Source organism: Ovis aries, chromosome 6 (genome assembly GCF_016772045.2).
Source record: "Ovis aries strain OAR_USU_Benz2616 breed Rambouillet chromosome 6, ARS-UI_Ramb_v3.0, whole genome shotgun sequence".
In the NCBI taxonomy this organism is placed as follows: Eukaryota; Metazoa; Chordata; class Mammalia; order Artiodactyla; family Bovidae; genus Ovis; species Ovis aries.
In genome coordinates, this window is record NC_056059.1 from 31,257,320 (window position 1) to 31,270,565 (window position 13,246).

Consider the following 13,246-nt stretch of genomic DNA (forward strand, 5'->3'; position numbering starts at 1 on the left):
GAATCCTGCAACTTTGCTTAATTCCCTGATTAGCTCTAGTGATTTTCTGATACTATCTTTAGGGTTTTCTATGTACAGTATCATGTCACCTGAAAACAGGAAGAGCATTACTTCTTTTCTAATGTGGATTCCTTTTATTTCTTTTGCTTCTTTGATTGCTGTAGCTAGGACTTCCAGAACCATGTTGAATAATAGTGTGGAAAGTGGACACCCTTGTCTTGTTCCTGATCTTAGGGGGAATGCTTTCAGTCTTTCACCATTGAGAATAATGTTTGCTGTAGGCTTATCATAAATAGCCTTTATTATGTTGAGGTGGGTTCCTTCTATGCCCATTTTTTGAGAAGTTTTCATCCTAAATGGGTGTTGAACTTTGTCAAAGGCTTTTTCTGCATCAATTGAGATGATCATATGGTTTTTATCTTTCAGTTTGTTAATATGGTGTATCACATTGATTGATTTGTGTACATTGAAGAATCCTTGCATTTCTGGAATAAACCCAACTTGATCATGGTGTATGAGCTTTTTGATGTGTTGCTGAATTCTGTTTGCTAAAATTTTGTTGAGGATTTTTTCATCAGTGATATTGGCCTGTAGTTTTCTTTTTTGTGTCATCTTTCTCTGGTTTTGGTATCAGGGTGATGGTGGCCTTGTAGGATGAGTTTGGAAGTGTTCCTTCCTCTGCAATTTTATGAAAGAGCTTTAGAAGGATAGGCATTAGCTCTTCTCTAAATGTTTGATAGAATTCTTTTGTGAAGCCATCTTGTCCTGGGCTTTTGTTTTGGGGGAGATTTTTGATCACACATTCAATTTCAGTGCTTATAATTGGGTTATTCATAATTTCTATTTCTTCCTGGTTCAGTCTTGGAAGACTGAAATTTTCTAAGAATCTGTCTATTTCTTCCAGGTTACCCATTTTATTGCCATATAGTTGTTCATAATACTCTTATAATTCTCTGTATTTCCGCATTGTCTGTTGTAACCTCTCCTTTTTCATTTCTAATTTTGTTGATTTGATCCTTCTCTCTATTTTTCTTGATGAATCTAGCTAAAGGTTTGTCAATTTTGTTTATCTTTTCAAAGAACCAACTTTTAGTTTCATTAATCTTTACTATTGTTTCTTTCTTTTTCATTTACTTCTGCTTGGATCTTTATGATTTCTTTCCTTCTACTAATCTTTTTGTTGTTGTTTATTTTTTTCCAGTTGCTTTAGGTGTAAAGTTAAGTTGTCTATTCGATGTTTTTCTTATTTCTTGAGGTAGGATTGTATTGCTATAAACCTCCCTCTTAGAACTGCTTTTGCTGCATCCATAGGTTTTGAATTGTCATGCTTTCATTGTCAGTTGTTTCTAGAAATTTTTTTGATTCTAATCAAATTCAAAATCAAGTTCTTTTGATTTCTTCAGTAACCTGTTGGTTATTTATTTATTTATTTATTTATTTATTTATTTATTTATTTTTTCAGAGGCAACAATGTTTTCCACATACTCTATTTATCCATGTGGGAATTCTTCCTTTGGTCTCATATTCCACAGAAGTTTACTTTTCCAAGCCATCACATATAACAGCTGTGTGTCCATGTATACATACTTTATAAATCATTGTCTCAAAATCTTCAATTTAAAGTTATAGGCAGCATGAAAAGAAATTAACATCCTAAAAATATTGAGGGATACTATATTCATCTTGGCTTTTTAACCTCAAGCAGTTTTCGAGCCCTATATCGAATCTGCTTCATGTTGGCTGGTAGAAAGCTGCTGCTTTGTGAGCCAGTAGGACATTTCCAGTTCCCAGCATTACACCAGTACCATGAGCTGCCCTAGTGTCATCAGTTCTTTCCTTCTTTGAGTCTGATACCAAGAAAGAACCACCAAGGTGAAGTAACAATCAAAAAAACAAGCCTGTTTGGTTTCACGTTTCAGGGTCTCCTGGCTAAAATCCCCCACAGCTGTGAAGACAGTCAGGTGGGGAACTGCATCCGAAGAGTGCAACAGCTTTCTGAAGGTGCTCCCTGTGATGCAACTTAAGACTTGTATTACTTTCCTGAAGAGGAAGGGATTGTCTTTCTCTTCCAGTTGTTTTCAATGGAATTATTTCAGGCAAAAGGTATATTTATACTAAACATTATAACTTAGACCTTCTCTTTCCTTCTTTTTAACTCCCTCAGAAGTAGAGAAAGGAGAATATGAACAAATGGAATCTGGACATTTCTAAATAAAGGGGTGGGGGAGGCATGCAAGGGGGAGGATGCCAAGGAAACAGGGGTGAGTGGGTAACACTAAATTTAGAAATATTTATACCCACAGACTCACCCCTTATGCTTCTTGGGCTCAAGCTGTTACTTCAACACATGTCATGTAACAATGCTATAAAAATATTTACAATTTAGGCTTTTCTCCACTCCCTCCTTGCCTCACAGAACTAGCATAAATATTAAAAACACAAATATTGTGTTTAAAAAAAAAACAAGAAGAAGAGAAAAACCCAGAAGTGTTATGTGTTTAAGATGTAAAAAAGAAAGATGTTCAGTCCTATTTACAAATGTCTGAAGGGAAGTCACGTGGTTCTGGCCTTGGCCACGGGCTCTGTCTCTTGCTCATACTCTGTCTCTATGTAGGCTCTTTTCCTCCTCGAAGGCCCTTTCAGAGGCGTTTTGCCTTTGTGTTTGGCATCAAGGGCTTTTTCTTCTTCTTCACTGGAGGATTTATCATCCTGACCTTCATCACTGATGGCGTCCAGTTTATCCATATCCTCAAAATCACTTATGTCACTCTCATCCACTTCATCATCTTCCACAAACTCTCTTTTGCCCACATCTTCTTCATCTTCTTCATCATCTTTTTCCTCAGCATCTGAAGAGTCACTCTCTGCCTCCTGCTCTTCCAGGGCCTTGTCGAAGGCGTGGATGGGGAAGTTGTAGATGTCACCATATGTATCCTATTTCAGTCTCTCCAGCAACTCTTTTTCGATGGCATTGTCAAGCTGAGCAGCTATTAATGCCTTTTCCTCTCTTCGTTTTTCCCTCCACTTCACCTTCTTACTCAAAGGAACAAGTTTCCTCTGTCGCTTAAGTGTAAGTTTTCAAATTCGAATCAGGTACTAGGTGATCTTGGTGAATCTCTGCCTACATTTGTGTCAAATGAAACGGGGCCAGTAAATTAGGTTTTCATCTATTTGCTCCAGTGCTTTCTTACAGTTTTTATGAAGCCGGACCCGTTCCCAGAGACACCTGGGGAAAGCTGTTCATTCTATAACCTTCATATACAAGTAGCACTGTCCTTTCTCTTCTTTGATAGTGGCATACTGACTGTTTGTCAGGGGACAGGATGACTAATTACACAGTCTAGTCAGGCTATATTCATTTCTGCAGAAACTCTGAGTCATGGTTCTTATTTTGAAGGAACAAAATTGCTTGTTTCCTAGTATATCCCAGATAATATCGTCCGACTGCATTTCATCAGCAGTTCACCAGGTAGAGCTGGGTCAATCGAGGGGAGCAGCCATGCTACTTCCAGAGAATCCCCTGTTGGTTATTTAGAAATGTGTTGTTTAATCTCCATGTGTTTGTGTTTCTTACAGTTTTTTTCTTGTAATTGATATCTTGTCTCATAGCATTGTGGTAGGAGAAGATGCTTGATATGATTTCAATTTTCTTAAATTTAATGAGGTTTGATTTGTGACCCAGGATATGGTCTATCCTGGAGAATGTTCCATGTGCACTTGAGAAGGTGTATTCTTCTGCATTTGGATGGAATGTCCTAAAGATATCAATGAGATCTCATCTAATGTATTATTTAAGACTTGTGTTTCCTTATTAATTTTCTGTTTTGATGATCTGCCCATTGGTGTGATTGGGGTGTTAAAGTCTCCTACTATTACTCTATTACTGTCAATTTCTCCTTTTATGTCTGTTAGTGTTTGTCTTATGAATTGAAGTGCTCTTATGTTGGGTACCTAGATATTTACAATTGTTATGTCTTCCTCTCGGGTTGATCTCTTGATCATTATGTAGTGTCCTTATCTCTCATAATATTCTTTATTTTAAGGTCTGTTTTGTCTGATGTGAGGATTGCTACTCCAGCTTTCTTTTGCTTCCAATTTGCATGAAATATATTTTTCCATCCTCTCACTTTCAATCTATATGTGTCTTTAGGTCTGAAGTGAGTTTCTTATAGACAGCATATATAGGCCTTGTTTTTGTATCCATTCAATCAGTCTGTGTCTTTTGGTTGGAGCATTTACTCCATTTACATTTAAAATAATTACTGATATATATGTTCCTATTGCCATTTTCTTAATTGTTTGGGGTTGATTTTGTAGATCCTTTTTCTTCTCTTGTATTTCTTAACTATATAAGTCCCTTTAACATTTATTGTAAAGCTGGTTTGGTGGTACTGAATTCTCTTAACTTTTGCTTGTCTGAAAAGCTTTTTATTTATCCATCAATTTTGAATGAGATCCTTGCTGGGTACAGTAATCTTGTAGATGTTTCCCTTTCAATACTTTAAATATATCCTGCCATTCCCTTCTGGCCTGCAGAGTTCTGCTAAAAGATCAGCTGTTAAGCATATGGTGTTTCCCTTGTATGTTACTTGATGCTTCTCCCTTGCTGCTTTTAATATTCTTTCTCTGTGTTTTGTCTTTGTTAGTTTGATTAGTATGTGTCTTGGCATGTTTCTCCTTGGGTTCATTCTGTATGGGACTCTTTGTGCCTCTTGGACTTGATTGATTATTTCCTTTTCCATGTTGGGGAAATTTTCAACTATAATCTCTTCAAAAATTTTTTCACACCCTTTCTTTCTCTCTTCTTCTTCTGGGACCCCTGTAATTTGAATGTTGGTGTATTTGATATTGTCCCAGAGGTCTCTGAGACTGTCCTCGGTTCTTTTCATTCTTTTTACTTTATTTTGCTCTTCAGAAGTTATTTCCACAGTTCTATCTTCCAGCTCACTGATGTGTTCTTCTGTTTCAGATATTCTGCTATTGATTCCTTCTAGAGTATTTTTAATTTCAGTTATTGTGTTGTTTGTCTCTGTATGTTTACTCTTTAATTCTTCTAGGTCTTTGTTAATTCTTGCATTTTCTCCATTTTCTTTTCAAGATTTTTGATCATCTTTACTGTCATTATTCTGAATTCTTTTTCAAGTGGTTTGCCTATTTCCTCTTCATTTATTTGGACTTCTGTGTTTCTAACTTGTTCCTTCATTTGTGTAGTATTTCTCTGCCTTTTCATTATTTTTTTTAACTTGCTGTGTTTGAGGTTGCCTTTTCCCAGGCTTCAAGGCTGAATTCTTTCTTCCTTTTCATTTCTTCCCTCCTAAGCTTAGTCCAGGGGTTTGTGTAAGGTTCGTATAGAGTGAGATTTGTGCTGAGTTTTTGTTAGTTTATTTGCTTACTTCCCTGGTGGCTCAGACGGTAAAGCATCTGTCTACAATGCAGGATACCTGGATTCAATCCCTGGGTCAGGAAGATCTGCTGGAGAAGGAAATAGCCACTCCAGTACTATTGCCTGGAAAATTCCATGGACAGAGGAGCTTGGTAGGCTACTGTCCACGGGGTCACAAAGAGTCAGACATGACTGAGTGACTTCACTTTCTGATGGGCAAGACTGAGTGAGGTGGTAATCCTTTCATCAGGCATTTTATCTCCCTTATTTTTTTTGTTTCCATCCTCACACTTTATTATCTTAACAAATGCAGTGGTTTCTCTTGAATTATTATTATAGAAAATTTGTGTATGGAGAATATAGGGTTGTGTTTACAGAATAGAAGAAATTTTCATTATTAACAAAGTTTGTGAAATTGCATTCTGACAGCCATTTCCTTTCTAGCCAGCCTATAAGAAGACAGGGAATGTAAGTTTACGAACACTTCATTCTGTAAAGGTGCCCTATCTAGTTGACCCCTCATTCATTCATATATCTCTGCTTCTGGGACTTTATCAGGCTCAGGGAAGCTCTTTGTCACCAGCCTATACTTTTTTCCCTATTGTTACTAAAAAGGGATCTGATTTTGGATCTTGGAGTAAGCATTCCAGCTTGGAAAATGTTCTTTGGGATCAGCCCTGCACAGGGCACAGCGCAGGCTCCCCTCATCCAATGCTCTTGCCTGCCTTGATTGTCACTGCTTTTGGAAGCCTGTCTATCAGTTTTATGATTTGCAGATTCATATAAGTCTTTCTCTTCCACATCCCCTTTGTTATTTTTAAATGATATATAGGAAAGAAGAAAGTGACAAAACTATGCTACTCTCTTCAACTAGGAAGTTTCTACCAATAGATTTGATGTGAAGTACCATGACACTAGGGGCTTCCCTGGTAGTTCAGCTGGTAAAGAATTGCCTGCAATGCATGATGCCCCAGTTTGTTTCCTGGGTAGGGAAAATCCCCTGGTGAAGGGATAGGCTACCCACTCCACTATTTTTGGGTTTCCCTGGTGACTCAGATGGTAAAGAATCCACCTGTAATGTGGGAGACCTGGGTTCAGTCCCTGGGTTAGGAAGATCCTCTGGAGGAGGGCATGGCAATTCACTCCAGTGTTCTGGCCTGGAGAATCCCCATGGACAGAGAAGCCTGGTGGGCTACAGTCCATGGGGTCACAAAAGGTTGGACATAATTGAGCGACTAAGCACAGCAGAGCAGCACCATAATACTAATTTGGCTGTAACTATATTCTAAATTTCATTTTGATTTAATTCATCGACTTAATGGACATGAATTTGAGCAAACTCTGGGAGATAGAGAAGGACAGGGAAGCCTGGTGTGTTGCAGTCCCTGGGATCACAAAGAATTGGACATGACTTAGTGACTGAACAACAAATGAACTTTTAGAAGTGAGTTTTTAAATTTCCAGATATAAACGGTTCTTTATTGGCTAGTGGAAGACAGGGGATTATCTTTTGTTTTTATTTCTAATTGTACTGGATTTGGCTTTGCTGAGGCTTCCTCTCTTTCTTTTGATTATGTTTGTTGTTTATTTATAAACTACAGCAATTAGAAATATTTTAATGTCTTCAAAAAAGAATGATTAGTATGTGCTACTATGTATACAACTATATAATGGACTATTATGCCAACATATTTATTAAAAAATCACAGTTTCAAAGAATATTTAATGACAGGAAACATGTTGTTACTTAAAGAACTGTCAACTTACACTAGTTTTTTAATTTAGAGAAGTGAATTCATTAATATGGATGTGTACATTTTAGAAAATTGGAATGATTTACAATTCATCTTCTTTGTATTTTATTTGTATTTTCCAAATTATCAACATTGAGTGTAGTATAATTACTTAATCAAAAGTAAATAAGTATTAAGCTCAATTTTCTAAGAGTAATGAAGCATGATTTAGTTGGTTTAAATTTTCTAGTCTAGCATATGGAAAATCTTGGCAGATATTCCATAAAGTGTTTGAAAAAATATTTTATGTATGTTAGATTAAGCTTAATAATTATCTTATTAAAATCATCAATTTTTTAAGCTAGGTTGATATCTGAAGGAGAGCCATTTAAATTTCCTATAATTTTGGACTCAGCAATTTCTCCTTGAAGTTCTATGCTTTTTTGTTCGATCTACTTTGAAATTATATTATTAAGTAAATAAATCTCAATGATTGACATTTAGATTTGAATTTACACTGGAAGTTTTCTTCAAAGCAGAAGGGTAGTTGCGTTAACAGGTAGAAATCATAAAGCATCTGCTCTAGTATGACCAGAAATATTTATGTGATGAAGCATAAGTTAGTGACCTTAGATGAAGGTAACTAGTAAAATTCTTCCTATTTTCCCAGCTTTTTCACTGTTATAAATAATTCTTAAATATGCTTAACATAAGAATATTTGGGGCCTTCTGTGATTTTTTTTTTCCATTGCTCTAAATTCCTGGAATTAGTATTAGTGGTTCAAATGGTATAATTATTTTCAAGGTTTTTGATAAGCATCACCAAGTTGCTTTTCAAGAAGATTATACCAGATAATCTTCCATCATGAACATATGAATGTGCTCATTTCAGCTATTTGATAACACTGTATACTATCATTTTGAGGTATTTGTTTATAGGAACCATGGAAGGTAGTATCTCCTTGTGTCAGAGGCAGCCATTTGCCACCAAAATCCTTTCTTCCATTCTTCCGCAGCATGAGGCCATAGATTCCGGTGACTCAGCAGCAGCAGCAGCTCAGCTACAGGCCTCATTCCCCAGCCCTCTTTGCAGCTAGATTTTGCATTGTGGCCAGATTATGGTAGTATAAGCAGAAGGGCATGTGCCACTTGTGGAACTCGGCCTTAAAACACTGAATGCCTATTTCCCCACGTTTCATTTTCCCCTGGCTCCCCCCTGAAACACGGGTGAGCCTATGACCATGTGTTTGGGAACTGCAGAACTATAAGATGGGAGAAAATGGCATTTCTGAACAATAGTGTGAAACGAAACCACTACCTGACTTGGACTTTGTCACCCATGACTGTTATAAGAGAGAGAAATAAACTTCTATGTTCCTTAAGCTACTTTATTTGGGGCCTGTTTATTACATCAGCCTAGTTTTTACCCTGATTTATGTACTCATTTTATTTTATTTTGAATTATTTGCTGGATTTATAAATTTCTTTAATGGGTTTGGATTAACTCTTTGTACATTAACATAAATAGTTTTTTGTTGTATATAATTTCATTTGCCTTCAGATTCTTCTTAGGCAATTAAATTTCTCAATTATATTGGTATCATGACCAACACATTTCTTCATTTTACTTAGTGAAATAGTCTCTGCTAATATACATAATGATATTAATGACAGTCCTAAAACTAGTATTTACTTTCTGCTTCTGCCATTAAATCATCTGTAACATCAATTTCCAAGACTTTTTAGAGTCGTATATTTCCATGATTTAAAATAGCTTTCATACTCGGGAACTAATAAAGACACATAACTCTAAGAGCTACAACTTTAAACCACAAGAAGAATGAGAAAAGTATTATAGATTATCTAGCTGTTTTTGCCATTTCCTTCTTTTTGCTGTATTGCTAAGAGAATTGGAGATAGAACAGTAACATAAGCAAGATTTCAATAAATTTTTGGAAGCTGGAAATTAAAGGAATGAAAACTGAATTAGTTGGGTTATCATCTAAGTCAGGGTCCCCAGCCTTTTTGACTCCAGGGACAAGTTTTGTGGAAGACAATTTTTCCACAGACCAAAGGGGAGGAGAGAAGGATGGTTTCACGTTGATTCAAATGTAGTAGGGTTCACACTCCTTTGAGAATGTAATGTTGCCGCTGATCTAAAGTGGAGCTCAGGTGGTAATGCGACCAACGGGGAGTGGCTATAAATACAGACGAATCTTTGCTTGCTTTCCTCCACTTATGTTCTGCTGGATGTGCAGCTCAGTTCCCAACAGGCCATGGACTAGTATTGGCCTAGCATTTGTGCAGCTCAGTTCCTAACAGGCCATGGACCAGCACTGGCCTAGCATTTGGAGTGGTTGTTCAGTTGCCAATTCGTGTTGGACTTCTTGCAATCCCATGCCAAGGACTGCAGCATGCCAAGCTTCCCTGTCCTTTATTATCTCCTGGAGTTTGCTCAAACTCCTGTCCATTGAGTTGGTGGTGCGATCCAACCATTTCATCCTCTTTCATGCCGCTTCTCCAGGAGACTGGGGACCCATGATCTAAGTGATTATAGTGGGGGCCTACTGATGTAAGTTAATCACCATGCAGAACCTGTAAGAGATATATCAATTGACAGTATCAAGTATTATGAAGGATGAACATAGATCCTTTCTCATGTCTCAGGAGAGGAGAGTTTTAATCAGAACTGTGGGGTACTTGGCATTTAAGAGTACAAGGGTGAGATGGGCTGAAAATATGGTATTTAGTGGAAATAGGAACTGTGGGATCCTCAGTCACTTCCTTTATTCCTAGCATTTCTGAAGCAATGTGTATAAAAAACTGAATGACCCTAGAGAAAATATCTTAAAATACTGAAATTTGAATTTCTTGCCATGAAAATCACCTAATGTAATGAAAGCCCATATAATGGGATATCATCATAAACTTTCAGAATAGGAATAAAGAAAAAAAAAAATCCTAAAGTCTTCCTTAAGGTAAAACAGGTCATGAATAAAAGATCAGAAATAAGAATGACATTAGACACCTGAAGAACGAAACTGAAGTGTAAAGAAAATAGAGCCATGGCCTTAAAATTGAAAGAAAAATTTCCCACTCAGGTAATGAGGATAAAGATATTTTCAAACTCTCCGGGTCTCAAAAATTGACCTCTCATTGGCCCTTTTCCCCCGTAGGAATTGACAGGTGGATATGTTCAGCTAAAATGAAGGAGTAGATCAACAAACAGGAAAATGTGGAATCCTGAAAAGAGGGGAAGACATTGTGAAGGGAATTATTAGGATGATGACTGTGTACCAGATGGAGAGAGAAGACAGTCTGCAGTCAAGCAGGAGGAGCTGAACTGACATCTCCAGCATAGATGATCTGAAGTAGTTGAAAATTTGGAAAACAATTTGCTAGGTCTTTTTGAATCTTTGAGGAAAACTAGAGATAAGCACATTACAGACCAATTTTTTAAAAAGTAATGTATTAACTAGGGAAAATAATCTTATGAAACAAAAACATAATTATAAGATACTTGGCAGCATACAATATTTACAGTCACAATGCTATAAACTCTGATGACTGATTTCACCAAACAGTTACAAATATATTAGAAAGAAGGGTGGAGGTGAGGTATGTGTCTATGAGATTACAAAATCTTCACTGACCTTCAGTGCTAATTTTATTCTTAAACTACGAATGAATTTGTATAATAAAATAAAAATTTATTATGGACATGAATATATCCATATTTTGCATTGTTGTTCAGTCAATGAGTCGTGTCCAACTCTTTGTGACCCTGTAGACTACAGCACTCCAGGCTTCCCTGCCCTTCACCATTTTCCAGAGATTGCTCAAGCTCATGTCCCTTGAGTCGGTGATGCCATCCAATCATCTCGTCCTCTGTCATCACTTCTCCTCCTGCCTTCAGTCTTTCCCAGTATCAGGTTCTTTTCCATTGAGTTGGCTCTTTGCATCAGGTAGCCAAAGTGTTGGAACTTGAGCTTCCTATTAGTCCTTCTAATGAATATTCAGGGTTGATATCCTTTAGGATTGACTGGTTTGATCTCCTGACAGTCCAAGGAACTCTCAAGAGTCTTCTCCATCACCACAGTTCAGAAGCATCAATTCTTTGGAGCTCAGCCTTTTTTATTGTCCAGCTCTCACATCTGAACATGACTACTGGAAAAACCATAGCTTTGACTATACAGACCTTTGTAGGCAAAGTAATGTCTCTGCTTTTAATACTCTGTCTAGGTTTGTCACTGCTTTTCTTCCAAGGAGCAAGCGTGTTCTAATTTCATGGCTGTAGTCACTGTCCACAGTGATTTTGGAGCCCAAGAAAATAGTTTGTCACTGCTTCCATTGTTTCCCCATCTATTTGTCATGAAGTGATGGGTCTGCATGCCATGATCCTTGTTTTCTGAATGTTGAGTTTTAAGCCAGATTTTTCACTCTTCTCTTTCACTTTCATCAAGAGGCTCTTTAATTCCTCTTCATTTTCTGCCATTAGGGTGGTATCATCTGCATATATGAGATTATTGATATTTCTCCCGGCCATCTTGATTCCAGTTTGTACTTCATCCAGCCTGGTATTTCTCATGATGTACTCTGCATATAAGTTAAATAAGCATGGTGACAATATACAGCTGTGACATACTTCTTTCCCAATTTTGAAATAGTCCATTTTTCCATGTCCAGTTCTGTTACTTCTTGACCTGCATACAGATTTCTCAGGAGACAGGTAAGCTGGTCTGGTATTCCCATCTCTTTCAGAATTTTCCATAGTTTGTTATGATCTACACAGTCAAAGGCTTAAGCATAGTCAATGAAACAAAGGTGGATGTTTTTTGGAATTCTCTAAATTTTTCTATGATCCAACAAACGTTGAATATTTGATCTCTGTTTCCTCTGCCTTTTCTAAATCCATCTTGTCCATCTGGAAATTCTTGGTTCACATATTGTTGAAGCCTGACTTGAAGGATTTTAAACATTAATTTGCTAGTATGTGAGATGAGGGCAATTTTGTGTTAGTTTGAACATTCCTTGGCATTGCCCTTCTTTGGGACTGGATTGAAAACTGACCTTTTTCAGTCATCCTGTGGCCACTGGTGAGTTTTCCAAATTTCCTGGTATATTGAGTGTAGCACTTTAACAGCAAAATCTTTTAGGATTTGAAATAGCTCAGCTGGAATTCTATCACCTCTGCTAGCTGTGTTCGTAGTAAGACTTCCTAAGGCCCACTTGACTTCACATTCCAGGATGCCTGGCTTTAGGTGAGTGATCACACAATCATGACTATCAGGGTCATTAAGACCTTATTTTGTATAGTTCTTCTGTGTATTCTTGCCACCTCTTCTTAACATCTTCTGCTTCTATTAGGTCCATACCATTTCCATCCGTTATTGTGCTCACCTTAGCATGACATGTTCCCTTGGTATCTCTAATTTTCTTGAAGAGATCTCTAGTCTATCCCATTCAATCATTTTCCTCTATTTCTTTGCATTTTTCATTTTAAAAAGCTTTCTTATCTCTTGTTGCTATTCTTTGGAACTCTACGTTCAGATGAGCATAGCTTTTTCTCCTTTGCTTTTTGCTTCTCTTCTTTTCTCAGGTATTTGTACAGCCTCCTCAGACAACCATTTTGACTTTCAACATTTCTTTTTTTTGGGGGTAGTTTTGATTACCCCTTCCTGTACAATGTTACGAACCTCCATCCATAGTTCTTCAGACATTCTATCAGTCCTAATCCCTTGAATCTATTTCTTACTTCCACTGTATAATCATAAGGGATTTGATTTAGGTCATACCTGAATGGCCTAGTGGTTTTCCCTATGTTCTTCAACTTAAGTCTGAATTTGCAATAAGGAGTTCATGGTCTAAGCCACAGTCAACTCCCAGTCTTGTTTTTGCTGACTGTACAGAGCTTTTCCATCTTCAGCTACAAAGAATATAATCAGTCTGATTTCAGTATTGGCCATCTGGTGATGTCCATGTGTAGAGTCGTCTCTTGTATTGGAAGAGGGTGTTTGCTATGACCAGTGCATTCTTTTGGCAAAACTCTGTTAGCCTTTGCCCTGCTTCATTTTGTACTCAAGGCCAAACTTGCCTGTTACTCCAGGTATCTCTGACTTCCTACTTTTGC

The 13,246-nt window shown here is 37.2% G+C and overlaps 1 pseudogene; it reads right to left on the bottom strand.

Moving 5' to 3' along the window:
* Positions 1-2,282: 2,282 nt before the first annotated feature.
* LOC101116832 (protein MAK16 homolog) lies at positions 2,283-3,470 on the bottom strand (annotated as a pseudogene).
* Between the last annotated feature and the right edge of the window lie 9,776 nt (positions 3,471-13,246).